This window comes from Balaenoptera musculus, chromosome 3 (assembly GCF_009873245.2).
Source record: "Balaenoptera musculus isolate JJ_BM4_2016_0621 chromosome 3, mBalMus1.pri.v3, whole genome shotgun sequence".
In the NCBI taxonomy this organism is placed as follows: domain Eukaryota; kingdom Metazoa; phylum Chordata; class Mammalia; order Artiodactyla; family Balaenopteridae; genus Balaenoptera; species Balaenoptera musculus.
Genome location: NC_045787.1, coordinates 157,822,791 through 157,834,816, shown reverse-complemented (window position 1 = coordinate 157,834,816; position 12,026 = coordinate 157,822,791). Strand labels below are relative to the sequence as shown.

The 12,026-nt window shown below is 46.3% G+C and overlaps 1 long non-coding RNA gene across 1 annotated transcript; it reads right to left on the bottom strand.

The window, feature by feature from the left end:
* Positions 1-1,373: 1,373 nt before the first annotated feature.
* Positions 1,374-11,344, bottom strand: LOC118893231. The gene is made up of 3 exons (XR_005019436.1): positions 11,159-11,344; positions 3,797-3,939; positions 1,374-1,465 (listed from the first exon to the last, which is right to left on the bottom strand). It is a non-coding gene; the product is annotated as an uncharacterized LOC118893231 (long non-coding RNA).
* Positions 11,345-12,026: the final 682 nt, after the last annotated feature.

Below are 12,026 nucleotides of genomic sequence, written 5' to 3'. Positions count from 1 at the left end.
GTAGATCTATGCGTATAGATGTGCACATATATTCATAGAACAGTGTGTAAACAAAACAATTTGCAGATTAATATGCAGAGTAGAATCACATTTCTGTAAAAATAAGAAAAAAAATTGTATATAATGTCTGCATCTGTATATTTATACCTGGCAGGTATAAACTAACTGGAAGGATGCATGTCAAATTGCTCTCAGAAGGGCAAAGTGGGGATTCTCCCTTTATTCAACAGGACTCTAAATTTGAATTTTTCACACTGAGCATATAATATTTTTGTATTTAAAATAAAATAACATATTATACGTATCTTAAAAGGTGCATACTCTATTTGGTAACCTGGATTTTCATATTATAACATATCATAAATGTCTTTCCATACCAATAAATACAGGCAGGCATAAGCATATTTCATTTCTGAAACACATTTCACTGTACAAGTGTACCATAAGTTTTGTAAGCAATACTGTATTTCTGAATGTTTTGTTTCTAGTTTTGTATTATTATTAACAACATTTTCTGAGCACTTATGTGATTATTTCCTCAAGATAAATTTCTAAATGCAGAATTGCTAAGCAAAAGGGCATGCATATTTATAAGGTTTTTGGGATATAATGTCAGATTTTACTTCAAAAAGGATGGACCAATATATACTTTCACTAATTGCAGGAGTTTCATTTTTTTAGGAGTTTCATTTTTTAATCTATAAAATGGTTTCATCCAATAAATAAATAAATAATAAACAAATAAAATAAAATAACAAAAGGAAAAAAATTTAAGAATTAGCTTTTTTCCTAATCACCTGACTCTTTCATCCATGTCATGGATCAAGTCTGGACCCTGGACAAGTCACCTACCCGTTTCTGGGTCCCAGCTTCCTCTTCTGTAAAATGGAGAGAAATAATAGCCCCTGCGAGGGTGGATTTGGATATGTTAGCCCAGCCCCCTCACCTCTGAGCGAGACAAGCTCTGGGGTGCTGTTCATGCTCCAGGGCTCCCCGTGGGATCAGGCTGGGGCTGGACGTCAGCTTGTCTCTTGCCCTAACTTGCTTTAGGCTGGGCTTTGCTGGGTGGGGTTGCCAACCTTTCCCTTCTTATTAGCTGTTGCTACGTGTGTGTGTGTGTGTGTGTATTTTTGTGTATATGGTATGCACATCTTAACTTCGTAAGCAGAGGAAAGAAGCATAAAAATCAAGTTGTAAAAAATGTTCTGGGCACAGCAAGTGCATTATCTCAATCTTCACTGTGCCTTGGAAGCATGATGATCATCCTTCCTGTTGTATAGATAAGAAAACTGAGGCCCAGAGAGGTGAAGCTACTTGTCCAAAGTCACACAGCCAGCAGGCAGAGCTAGGATTTGAACCTGAGCTGTCTGGGTCCAGAGTCTTTGCTCATAAGCATTTGCTGTTCTTCATCTCATGAGTATTCATAGTGTGAAGAAACCATAGAACTGGAGTTAACGAGGCTCATCTATGGGTGAAGGAATAAAAAGAAATTGTTCTGCCTTTGGTTTAGTTGTATTTTCTAAATCATTTGCAGTAGACGTGAGGTGTTGCATACTAAGAAAAATAAATACTTTAAAATAGAAAGAGTTCTTGGAGGAAAGTGGCTGGGGGCTGGTGGTGGTGGGATGAATTGGGAGATTGACATATATACACTAATATGTATAAAATAGATAACTAATAAGAACCTGCTGTATAAAAAATAAATAAAATAACATTCAAAAATTCAAAAAAAAAATAGTAAGAGTTCTTGTTTTGGAAATGATAGGTAATTTCTGCTTATGTTTTCTTTCTCCTTATCTTGTCAGTTGCTTATTCTCCAGGAGAGTCACATTACTTGGATAATAAAAATATAATAAGGCCATTTTTTAAATGCTGGGAGGTAGTACATAAAATGCCAGGGCAGATTATCTCTTGAGCTGAGCAATTGTGGGACAGGTTGTGTCTTTTTTTGTTTGTTTGTTTTCTTTTCTGTTTCTTTGGTTCTCCATCAGGAAATTGCTTAACATTTTTATAATTAGGGGAAAATGATCATGTAAAACCCTGGGGTGACTCCAGGTGCTCCCTCTGGAAGGGACTGGCCTTGAAAGTGGGCCACAGCCTCCTGCCATTTTGAACTCGGGGAAGTGGGAGATGGGTGCAGGTGGGGGTCTCAGGCTCTGCATTTCCTTGGAGGCACCAGCACTATGAACCCTCAAGCAGAAATCCTCTCTTGGAGGTTCAGTAAATGGAGATCAGACTCTCTCCTCCCAAGTGTTGGGGGTGAAGATGAAATGAAGTGATTCAAGGAAGAGCTGGTCCCGTCTGGCCCAGGCCTGCAGCTGAGTGTTCAAATCCAAAGTCCTGAACCTTCCTGAGCTGCTGTTTCTGCCTCCGGCCATGAGGAGTTAGCATGCAGTGGATGTCCTATTATTGCTCCCAGAGGCACAGAGATGATGCCCACTTACACTGCGGTGTAAGCTTTCCATAAGAGAAAGTTTCTATCTAGTCTTTAGTCTTGCAGGATGTTGACGTGGAAGCTAGTCTCGGGAAGGAGCATATGAGGCTGACCTTGAGGAAGACTGTCCACTGCTTCTGCAGGAGCTGCTTCCCTCTGAGGTCACTCTACAGACAGGGATCCTTAAGCAATGTCCCCCCTGCCTCCGTGTGCCCACCTGCTCACAGTTCCCCATGTTCGCTCAATGTCCTCTGACTCATGCTCTTGCAAATTCCCTCTGTCAGGGTCACTGCCATCTCTTCCCCACCCACTGAACTCCTATTCATCCTTCAACACCCAGTGTCATTGCCCCCCTCCTCCAGGAAGTCTTCTTTAAACCCCCAGGCAGGGCCCAGCTCCCTGTTCTGGGGTCCTCCAGCCCCAATTCCTCCCTCCAACCCAGCCCTGACCCCATGGGACTGGAGGAATCTGTGTTTGCCTTTGCTCTCCAGACTGGGGGGATCTTGAGGATTGAGGTTTCGTGAGTCCAGCATCACTTGGTGTGGGGCCATGCACAGTGTGGCAACATAATATTTGTAAACAAATGGTGTAGACAGGAACATAGTGGCCTCAGCTTCCTGGAACTCCCTTCTCTTTCAGGAGAAGTTCAGAATATTCATTCATTTTGGGCTCAGTTCAGAGCACTGGCAGCTAGTAATTTTGTAGTCAGAAGTGGAAGGTTTGGGGAATTCCTTGGCGGTCCAATGGTTAGGACTTCGCACTTTCACTGCCAAGGACCCGGGTTCAATGACTGGTCAGGGAACTAAAATCCCACAAGCCGTGTAGTGCAGCCAAAAAAAAAAAAAGAAGTGGAAGGTTTGAAGGGAAATCAGCATGCAGGAACCCTGTGACATTGGTCACTGGGGACTTCTGGAGGGAAGGCCAGATGGCCATGGATATCAAGGACTCTCAAATGCCCCTGCCCTCTCATTCCTCGAGAGGCGGCTGTGAAATTTTGGCACAGTAATGCACAGCTCAGTGGCATTTCTTTTTTTAAAAGGTTGTCCCCAAACTTTGGGAGACAGAACTGGATGCAGACATCCTCAGAGGGGAGTCAGGGCTCTGTTTGAAGGTAGGGAGTGCTTCCAGAGGAGGGACCCTTTGAGTGGGGTCTTGAAGGTTGAATAGGAGTTCACCAAACAGAGAGGTGGGGAAGAGCAAACTAGGCAAGGGAACAACTTGCGTTTGGAAAAGAGTCAGCAATGAGACAGGGCCCAGTCTGAAGGGCTCTGGAAAATGAGCAGAAGGGTTGGAATGTTCTCTTGAGGGCAATTGGGAGCCATAGAGAATGTGAGAGCAGGGGAGGCCCATAGCCAGACTTACATGTTTAAAAGATTCCTCTGAAGGCTGCTGTGGGGGATGGAACGGACGGAGTGAGGGTGGAGGCTTCAGGAATGGCTCAGGCAAGCAATAGGAGAGGACCAGGAAAGCAGTGGGATCAGCATCTCCATGGTGACATCAAAACTCTGGGGAGAGGAGGGAAAGGAATCCATGAGTCCAGAGTCATGGTTTGAAGGGTGAGAGAATGATGAGAAGGGGATGTGGCTCTTTATTCATTCACTCGACAAGCAGTTACTGAGAGACAGGTGTTGTGGGAACCGAGGATGAGGCAGTAATCAAGGCAAAAAAATCCCACCTTCATGGCTCCATACTCCAGAGGGGGAAGCATAAAATAAAATAAAATAGTTTCAAATCCTGGGCGGTAAGACAGGTGATGTCATAGAGGCTGACAATAGTGGAGAGAGCTTCCTGGGGGTGGTGAAAGTTAAGTTGAGCCTAGGGACGAGGAGAAACTGGCCATGGGTAAAATGGTGGGAAAAGCATTCCAGTCAGAGGAAACCGCCAGTGCAAAGGCCCTGGGGTAGGAAGGTTTTCATGTTTGGGGAATGGCAAGATGGAGCCCGTTTTCCCTGCCAGACTGTCTGCCAGGGGAGAGGGGTTGGCTTTCCACTGGGGGCAGGGAGAGGAGGCAGCCATCTCTAGGCAACAGCTCCCCAGTGGTCCCACAGGGGGTGGGAGGCATTGGTGTCACAGACATTCGTGGTCAGGTCACTGACCTTGTGCAGCCCAAGGAGGTATTTTCTGAAATAACTCCTGGAAGAGATCAGAGGCCTGAACCGATGGTCAGAGCTCAGCATGACAGTTTAGCAACTCACACTCATCCCAGACTGATGTACCTGGAAACTCTTAAATAGGCCCCACCCCCATCCCCACAGCCCTTGGCCCAGACCTTGCCATTTCCTGCCTGGACTGGGGCCTTGACCCCCGCTGCCCCCATCTAGGGGTGCTGAGAGACCCATATCAGTCAGTGACAATTTTTTCAATCGTTAGTGTATCCAACCATATCACTCTCCTGCTCTAAAACCTACTATGGCTCCCCATGGCCCTGGGGCAAAGTCCAGAGCCTTGGCTGGCCTTGGAGCTCTCACCCTTGCTGACATCTCCACTGCCTTCCCATAGATATCCTGCATGCCTGCCCTGCTTGCTTCCCTTTCGGCTCCCTCCGTCCAGATGCAGCCGGTCAACATGCCTCCATGTTCTCTCCTTTGTGGCCAGGGAACATCACAGCAGTCTTCTCAGAGGAGGTGGCATTCTCATGGATGGTTTGTGGTGGGGTGGGGATGTGGAAACATACTGATGGTTTAAATTTATGTGTCAACTTCATCAGGCAATGGTGCCCAGCGGTTTAGTCTAAATGGTGCTGTGAAAGTATTTTCTAGGGACTTCCCTGGTGGTCCAGTGGTTAAGACTCCGCACTTCCAATGCAGTGGGCATGGGTTCGATCCTTGGTTGGGGAACTAAGATCCCACATGCCATGCAGTGCAGCCAAAAAAAAAAAAAAAAAAAAAAGATAGAAAGTATTTTCTAGATGTGGTTAACATCTCCAATCAGTTGACCTTAAGGAAAGGAAGTTATCCTCGAGACTCTGGGTGGGGCTTATCTAATCAACTGAAGGCCTTAAGAGCAAAAACTGAGTCTCCTGGGAAAAAAGAATTCTCCTCAAGACTGCAACATAGAAACCCTAAGCCAATTCCTTGAAACAAATCTCTTCATATGGGACTTTCCTGGTTGCGCAGTGGTTAAGAATCCGCCTGCCAATGCAGGGGACACGGGTTCGAGCCCTGGTCCAGGAAGATCCCACGTGCTGCAGAGCAACTAAGCCCGTACACCACAACCACTGAGCCTGCGCCCTAGAGCCTGTGAGCCACAACTACTGAGCCCACGTGCCTAGAGCCCATGGGTTCGAGCCCTGGTCCAGGAAGATCCCACGTGCTGCAGAGCAACTAAGCCCGTACACCACAACCACTGAGCCTGCGCCCTAGAGCCTGTGAGCCACAACTACTGAGCCCACGTGCCTAGAGCCCATGCTCTGCATCAAGAGAAGCCACCGCAGTGAGAAGCCCGTGCACCACAACGAAGAGTAGCCCCCACTCGCCACAACTAGAGAAAACCCGTGCACAGCAATGAAGACCCAATGCAGCCAAAAATAAAATTAACTTAAATTTAAAAATAAAATTAAAAAAAAAATCTTTGGACTTCCCTGGTGGCACAGTGGTTAAGAATCCGCCTGCCAATGCAGCGGACACAGGTTCGAGCCCTGGTCTGGGAAGATCCCACATGCCACGGAGCAACTAAGCCCGTGTGCCACAACTACTGAAGCCAGAGTGCCTAGAGCCCGTGCTCGGCAACAAGAGAAGCCACCACAATGAGAAGCCCACGCACCACAACGAAGAGTAGCCCCCGCTCGCCGCAACTAGAGAAAGCCCGTGCAAAGCAACAAAGATCCAACACAGCCAATAAATAAACAAATAAATAAATAATTTCCATCTCTCAAACCACACACACAAAAAAAGTTAAAAAAATAAAAAGAAAGTAGATTAGTGGTTGCCAGGGGTTGGGGGGAGGAGGAGTGGCAGTGACTGAAATGGGCACAGGGTTTATTTTGGGGGTGGTGAAAGTGTTCTAAAATTGATCTTGGTGGTGACTGTACACATTTGTGAATATCCTAAAAACCATTGAACTATATATTTTAAATGGGCCAATTGAATGATATGTGAATTATGTCTCAATAAAGCTGTTTTTTAAAATGTTCCCCCCAACCTCCACATTTACTGAGCACCCACTATATGCCAGGCACTGTGCTGGGTGCTAGAACAGAGTCCAGAGAGGGACACAGAGTCATAAACAGATGACCACAGTAGCGGAGGATTCCTCTTTTACAGCACAGAGAGGAGAAAGATGTAGCATTTGTGTGGACATGTGAAGGATGGAGGAAGGAGTCTGTGTATTGGGTTTTGACGGATGAATAGGAGTTTGCCAAGTTGAAGCTGGGGACTGAGGGTGAATTCAACTTTGTAAAATTTAATAAACAAAATAAAATAAAGATAATTTTAAAAATGAAAATGAATGCATCCTTATTTGTCTGCATGAACTAAAGGAGTGTATATTTGGACACTTCACAACCCACCCCAAACCATGCCTGGCTCACCCATGTCAATTTCTAAGTGACGTTGTTTATGTCTACAGCAAAGACAGTGCTGTAAACTGGCATGTCAGTCTCTTCGTTCGTCAGGAATGTGGAGAAATCCGAAAATTCGGCCGCCCGCACTCCTAGTTGCTGTCTATGGGGATAAACAAAAGATCAAGAGCCAGGCGTGACCAAGACCCTCCCCCAAGGACCCGCCTTCTCTCAGCTAGGCTGGATTCTCTCTGGCCTTCCTTCTCCCAGCGTGGCCAGCGCGGGGCTCTGGCAGGTGGCCATGAGAGTGAGGAGGACCGATGTTCTCGTCCAAAAATAAATCGTGGCCCTGAATGGGTAAATAATAAACTAGGGCGGAGGAGGGGGCTGGGGAGGCGCTGAGGGGAAAGAGAGAATTGTGATTTTCCTGGGAGGATGAATGCAGCCTTCAGAGGCTGACCTCCCAGGGCTGGGCTGGCAGCCACATGCTGAGCCTCTGCTGTGTCTCCAGCTGCTCCCAACCACCTGACACCTTCCCTGCTGGGTCTTCACTCCTGAGCCTGACACCTCTCCCAAAGTGGACCCCATCAGCACTCAGAAAAGTCCTTTCCTTGCATTCTTAATGTGGATCTTACTTTTTGTAAACCCAGTGTGACTTCTGACTGTTCACTGAGTGCAATATGCTCCCTCCCTATGACCCATTTTACAGAGGAGGAAACTGAGGCTCAGAAAAGGGGAGAGAGCAGAGACTGGGATTCAGTGGTGAGGGGTGTGCATCCAGCAGAGTCCCTGGAGGGTGACTTTGGCTCTATCCTGCTGGGAGATCTGGAAACACCTTATACTATTGATCAGGGCTGCCTGGGGGATGTCAACTCAAGGCACTTCTGGCCTTCTGTTGGTCATGCAGGCAACGGGTGCTCCAGCAGCCCAGGCGAGCCCCTGGCAAGCACAGGCAATCACACAGGTGCCTGTTGTTAAACAGGGAGCGGGATGGAGGAGTGTGGATGGAGCAGCACAGCGCCTATTTGCATTCCTGTCCTTCTAAGTTGCCTTTTAAAAGTACGCATTGGAGAAGTCAGATGTAAAAGGCCACATGTTGTATGATCCCATTTATATGAAATGTCCAGAACAGGCAAATCCATAGAGACAGAAAACAGACTGGTGGTTGCCAGGGGCTAGGGGACCGGGAATGGGGAGCAACCGCTAATGGGGACAGGGTTTCCTCTTGGGATGATGAAAATGTTCTGGAACTACATAGAGGTGATGGTTATACAACATTGTGAAGGTGCTAACTGCCGTGGAATTAAACACTTTAAAATGGTAACTATGTTATGTAACTTTTACCACAATTTTTAAAAAGCATAAATTGGGCTATGCCCCTTCTGTGCTCTGAAGCCTTCCGTGATTCCCCATTGCCTTAGGACAAAATCTATACTTGTCTCCCACCCCAGAAACCCCTCACCCTTGTCTCCCTCCCTCCTCTCTTCATCTCACTCTTCTTCCCACAGCTGAGATCATTTGCACCTCAGGGCCTTTGCACATGCCACTCCCTCTGCCTGGCATGCCCTTATTCATCCTTCAGTTCTCCAGTGAAATGTTATCTCCCAGACCAGGCTCCATTATGGGCCTTTCTTTGTACCTTGGATGTTTCCTTCAAATCACTGACTGCAGTTTGTATTGGGTGGGCCAAAAAGTGCCTTCGGTTTTTTTGTTTGTTTGTTTTTTGGCTGCGTTCGGTCTTCGTTGCTGTGTGCGGGCTTTCTCTAGCTGTGGCTAGCAGGGGCTACTCTTCGTTGTGATGTGTGGGCTTCTCATCGCGATGGCTTCTCTTGTTGCGGAGCGTGGGCTCTATGGCACGCAGGTGTCAGTAGTTGTGGCACGTGGGCTCCGTAGTTGTGGTCCACGGGCTCTAGAGTGCAGATGCAGTAGTTGTGGTGCATGGGCTTAGTTGCTCCACGGCATGTGGCATCTTCCCAGACCAGGGATCGAACCCGCGTCCCCTGCATTGGCAGGCGGATTCTTATCCACTGAGCCACCAGGGAAGTCCCACTTTGGTTTTTTAAGTAAAAACAAAAGACACACTTTTCATTTTCATCAAGAACTTTATTGAGCAACGTATTCACCGTTTTGTTCTGCTACCTTCTGCCATTTTCAGGCAACTTCATAATTCCATCTTCCCAAAACTTTTTATCTTTTTGAGCAAAGAACTGTTCCAGGTGCCTTTTACAGTCTTCCAGGAAAATGAAGTTTTTTCCATGAATAGAATTTTGTAAAGACCGAAATAAATGGAAATCCGCATGTACAATGTCTGGTGAATACAGTGGATGAATCAGAACTTCCCAGCCAAGCTGTAACAGTTTTTGTCTGGTCATCAAAGAAACATGTGGTCTTGCGTTATCCTGCTGGAAGATTTTTTTTTTAAATTCTTTATTTTATTTATTTTTATTTTGGGCTGCGTTGGGTCTTCGCTGCTGTGCGTGGGCTTCTCATTGTGGTGGCCTCCCCCGCTGCAGAGCACGGGCTCCAGGCGCGTGGGCCTCAGCAGCTGTGGCGTGCAGGCTCAGCAGTTGTGGCGCGCGGGCTCCAGAGCGCAGGCTCAGCGGCCACGGCACACGGGCCCAGTTGCTCCACGGCACGTGGGATCCTCCCGGACCAGGGCTCAAACCCGCGTCCCCCGCACTGGCAGGCGGACTCACAACCACTGCGCCACCAGGGAAGCCCCCTGCTGGAAGATTATGTGTTTTCTTTTTTGTTGTTTTAAAGATTTATTTTTTATTTATTTTATTTATTTTTGGCCGTGTCGGGTCTTAGTTGCGGCACGCGGGATCTTCGTTGTGGTGTGAGGGCTTCTCTAGCGATGTGAGGGCTTCTCTCTAGTTGTAACGCGCGGGCTCCAGGGCGTGTGGGCTCTGTAGTTTGCGGCACGTGGGCTCTAGTTGAGGCACGCGAGCTCTGTAGTTGTGGCACGTGAGCTCAGTAGTTGTGGCACGTGGGCTTAGTTGCCCTGTGGCATGAGGGATCTTAGTTCCCTGACCAGGGATGGAACCCGCGTCCCCTGCATTGTAGGGTGGATTCTTTACCACTGGACCTCCAGGCAAGTCCCAGATTATGTGTTTTCTGTTGACTAATTCTGGACACTTTTCATCAAATGCGTCCAATTAAACCAAATTCATCAGTTGGTCTAATTGGGAGCAGTATTTGTTGGAATTAATTGTTTGGTTTTCTGGAAAGAGCTCATAATAGAGGACTCCCTTCCAATCCCACCATATATGCAACATCACCTTCTTTGGGTGAAGACTGGCCTTTGGTGTGGTTGGTGGTGGTTCATTTCGCTTGCCCCACGATCCCTTCCGTTCCACATTGTTATACAGTATCCACTTTTTATCGCCCGTTACAATTTGTTTTAAAAACAGAACGTTTTCATTACGTTTCAGTAGAGGATTGCATGCGGAAATATGGTCAGAAGGTTTTTTTCGCTTAACTTATGTGGAACCCAAACATCAAAGCGAGTCACATAACCAAGCTGGTGCAAATGATTTTCATCGCTTGATTTGGATATTTTGAGTATGTCGGCTATCTCCCGTGTAGTATAACATTGATTGTTCTCAATTATTGTTTCGATTCGATCGCTATCAATTTCAACTGGTCTACCCGAGTGAGAAATCTCCAGCACAAAACTTCGCAAACCACTTCTGACACGTTTGATCAGTCACAGCACCTTCTCCATACACTGCACAGATCTTTTTGTGTGTTTCAGTTGCATTTTAACCTTTCTTGAAATAATAAAGCATAATATGCTGAAAATGTTGCTTTTTTTCTTCCATCTTCAATATTAAAATGGCTACACAAATTTTGATGTCATTTTTTTAAATGCACGCCGATATGACAGCTGTCACATGCAATCTAACAAAATTGTTTTGAATGAAGTTAAAGACCACTAAGTGCTACTAGAGCCACCTTATGGAAAAAAAACAAACGAACTTTTTGGCCCACCCAATAATTTCCTACTCGTTTTAGATCTTGGAAGGAAAGTTCCACCTGGAAGGAGCAGTTAGGTGTTTCTCAAATACGTAGTGAATGAATGAGTGAGTGAATGAATGAGTGAGTGAATGAATGAACCAACAGATAGATGGACAGAGGCTACTGAGAGTCTGCTAGGGAGATGCTGGAGGGACTTTCATGGCAGCCTACAAACAGCGGTCCTGGAGGAAGCAATGTTTACTCACCCATTTGACACAGGAAGAGACTGTCTAGATTCACATCTGGTGCTTTTTTCTCCTAAGACCACAGCTGCCTCTGAAACAAAGACCGACAATTGCCGCCAGCACATGCTTCATCATTTTTACTTCCTCTGAATGTTCTTCAATGGGTTTTCTTTTCAAACTGCATAAGCATGCACTCTTGGTGTGCCCAGGCGCATGGCTGGGGAAGGGATAGGAAGAGCTTCTCCCTGGCCCCCCCCCCCCACATTCCCCATGACTCAGACAGTTTGGAGCAAACCCCTCTCACTCTCTGCATGGGGGAATCTGTCTACATTTTATATATTTTCTACAAAAATCACATCACACTTTGCAATTTCATCCTTTCGGATCCTACAAAAATCACATCATGCTTTGGATTTTGTCCTCCAGGGTCTCTTTTGTGAAAAACGTCATCATATTTTACATCCAGAGACCCCTTAACTTCTCCCTACTTTCCCTCTATTTGCTTTGTTCCCAGGATTCCATCTCACATCTGTGGACATTGAGAGTCATGCCCTGGGTTGACCTCGGTGAGTTTCCCCATGAGGGAGAGGATCATGGCTTTTAAAGACACTGGCCCAGATCAGTTGGCAAAAAAGGCTGGAATATGGAGCAACCCCGAGGAAAACAGCTTGGCAGTTCCTCAAAAGATTAAACATAGAGTTGCTATAGGATCCTGTAATTCCACTCTTTTATGTATAGACCCCAAAGAATTGAAAACAGATGTTCAAACCAAAACTTATACACAAGTGTTTTCAGCAGCACTATTCACAATCGCCAAAAGGAGTAAACAATCCAAATGTCCATTGACAGATGAATGGATGAAGAAAATAGGGTCTAGCCACACAATGAA